Here is a 3,130-nt window from a genome sequence, read left to right as displayed (position 1 = left end):
TGGAAATCAGTGATTGTTAACAATTACTAGTGAAAGCTCACATTCACTGATTTGCTAAGACTACGCCAGTAAAAATTCAACAGCTATTTTTGAAACTAGGGTATGCAATCCCGCACAACCCGCTTAATCCCGATCTCAATCCCGCAAACCCGCGGGATTAAAGCAATCAATCCCGCGGATCCACAAAATTGCGGGACTGTAAACAATAGTCATACATTTGGTCCTAAATGGTACAAAAGGCATTGTACATTTTGCATAGGCCCATAATATATTGATATAGCGTGTATCTTAAACTAGCTGTACAGAAATTTGGACCGATGTATACAGAGTGTGCAAAAAATATATTTAATATTAAATAAACTTAAATTTTATTATAATTTATCTACTTATTTTATAAATAAAAATATTATTCTGATGTTGAAGTTTTTTTTTAACTTAACTTCTTTTTGTACCATTTAGGACCATACATATGACTAAAAATGCATATTTTTCGAAAAAAACGTCGTATTTTCCTTAAAACAAAAAAAAATTAAAAACCCGATCAAATTGTTTTTTCTAATTTCAATACAGATTAGTCGTACTTGGTAAAAATTTCGATTTTTTAAAGATTGTAAATTTGCGGTAAAAAAGATTCTTGACCAAATTTTCATACTCTTATAAAACACCCTGTATACGAGAATTCACTAATTATATTTTCGAAAACCACATAGCATCTTAATCACAAGAGAAGCATCTAAAACCTGGTCCAAACCGCATCCAAAAATCTTTTTTAGTTCACGAGATATTCAACTTTAAATTTACCCTAAAATTTTGCTTGTCCCGATAATTATGTCCGGCGGTTTATTTGACGAAATTGTCCACAAGTACTAGTTAAACGCTTTACTTCACTTCACATACGCCAGAAAGAAATCTAACAATTAACCTGTTTGTTTCACTTATTTTTAATGGCCAAGCCGTAAGGGGAATCTCCCGGGTTCCGAGTGTTGACGCATCGGCCCGGAACGAAGCGGTTTGATCTTGATTGAGATCGATTCGGTGTCGATCCCGCAGATCCCGCACGGTAAATCCCGCAACTTTATTCCCGCGGAATCTCAGAGGGATCCCGCATTTGCGGGATTGCATTCCCTATTTGAAACCAACTTTTACTAGTGAATGTTAGCATTCCCTGGACAATAGCGGTGAGTTTGAAATATTCAGTTAGCGCGGTTTCCACATGTTGTGAAATATAAGGATAAATAAGGACGAGTTGAATTATAGGCAATATAATGATAACATTAAATTTGGCTAAACGTTGGCAACATTGACGGGCATTTGGCGTAAATTCGCATTGTTTGTTTGTGGTTATGTCTATGTTTTTTTTGTGGTTATGTCTATGGGATATGTATAATTGTTTTGTTATCGTGCTGTGCGGTATTTTCCCTATGGAAGAAAATTTCTGTGAAAAATTAAGCCAAACTAAGCACTCGCAAGAATGTAATAATGCTTGTTTTTAATTTTTTTGCAATTTAGGTAATGAAATCGTAGCAAAAGTTAATTATGCAAGAGAAAAATATATTAAGGAACCTAGTGACTATGAACTTATTAAACGTGTTGATATGCATAAACAGGGTTGCCATATTTAGAAGAAGAAAAAGCGGGACGCACTGAATGACCGCCGGAGGTGAAAATGTTTGGGTGCCATGCCCAAAAATGTTTATTTTAATATCTTAAATAATAATTTATTGAGGGATTGTGGTATAAAAAATGTTTTAAAATGAAAATACACAAGTACTAAACGAAAAATATAATAAACATATTAACATTATTTATATTTTATTAAAAATAAGATAGTATAGGTAGGTAGTTGGTTTTTTATCAACAAAGGGGATAATATAAAGTTAACATGATTGCTAAGAAATTATAATAAATGCTGACGATAACCACCATTACCGATTATTCTCGGGTCCGTATTCAAGAAAACCCCCGATGATGGCCATTTTTGTTACCAGACGTCTGTAAAATATATTTTAAAAAGTCCGTATTAAAAAAAATAAAATAAGTTGGTATCGATATCTGAACAGCTATACATTTGGTGAATTTTCCAAGTAGCATATTTTGTAGAAAAAGAAAAAATATAAAATTTGTGCACAAAACTTATGATTCTATAATTATTAATAGTTTTTGAGTTATTTTTTTTAATAAAATAAATGTTACACATTTTGTACATATTTCCTGTATATTGAAACAAATGAAATTTTGGCAACTCTGTAAACGTAACTTTATTGAGCACAAAAATGCGCAACTTTTTTCTAATTTAACAAACCTCGTATCTTTGGTGGATTATTCTGTATATGAAAATAGTTTAATATACCTACCTCTCTTTTTCTTTTATTTTTTTGCAAAATGGAACACGCAGCCGCCGCTGTATTTTCCAGGAAAAGTTTTTGATTTTTTAACATCGTTAACACCGTTGTCAAATTCTCGGGAATTTCCGTCATTGACGACATTGACCACATCAGCTTCATCTTCAAAAACACCACAATTTACCCCTAGCCAGTCAATCTCATCAGAGGACACTGAGGAATCTGAATCCGTTTTGTTGCAAAAAAAAGAATTAACCTATAATTATATAATTATATATAATATTAAAATGTACGGAATATGCAGCAAATTAACTCAACATAACGCGTTTGATCTCGGGTAAAGCACTCACTGCACGGACCACGGACACGGAGCAAGGAGCAAGTACACCTTCTACCTTCTGTGAAGTACACCAAACACCAAAGTACAAGTACACCACAGATCAGAAGTACACTACAACAAGGTTTTTTAAAATTAAAAGACAAAAGACCTTGCGACAAAACGTAAGCGACAAGCGACTAAATCCCGTGAAAGAAAAAGAAGAGAGAAAGAAGAATCAGTAGGAATGGCAATGATGCATCGATATGTCATGTATTTTAACCGTCGATACTTGAAACGGTGAGGCGGACACGAGGCGATAACAGAGTTTACGCATGATGCCATTGTCGCCTGTCTCCTACTATAGTGGCGAAGGAAGATTTTGGGAATTTGAAAGCAGAGAACGAGATGCGGGACAAATCGGGACAGTCTCGGGCCGCGGGACATATCGGGACACATCGATTAAAATCGG

General features: G+C 34.3%; 1 long non-coding RNA gene across 1 annotated transcript; it reads right to left on the bottom strand.

Annotated features, from left to right (window-relative positions):
- Positions 1–1,847: 1,847 nt before the first annotated feature.
- Positions 1,848–2,418, bottom strand: LOC115887560. The gene is made up of 2 exons (XR_004051111.1): positions 2,355–2,418; positions 1,848–1,992 (listed from the first exon to the last, which is right to left on the bottom strand). It is a non-coding gene; the product is annotated as an uncharacterized LOC115887560 (long non-coding RNA).
- Positions 2,419–3,130: the final 712 nt, after the last annotated feature.

Source organism: Sitophilus oryzae, unplaced genomic scaffold, assembly GCF_002938485.1.
Source record: "Sitophilus oryzae breed Bouriz unplaced genomic scaffold, Soryzae_2.0 scaffold_577_pilon_pilon, whole genome shotgun sequence".
Classification (NCBI taxonomy): domain Eukaryota; kingdom Metazoa; phylum Arthropoda; class Insecta; order Coleoptera; family Curculionidae; genus Sitophilus; species Sitophilus oryzae.
Note: the sequence above shows the minus strand (reverse complement) of the source record. Positions and strands in the feature narration are given on the sequence as shown.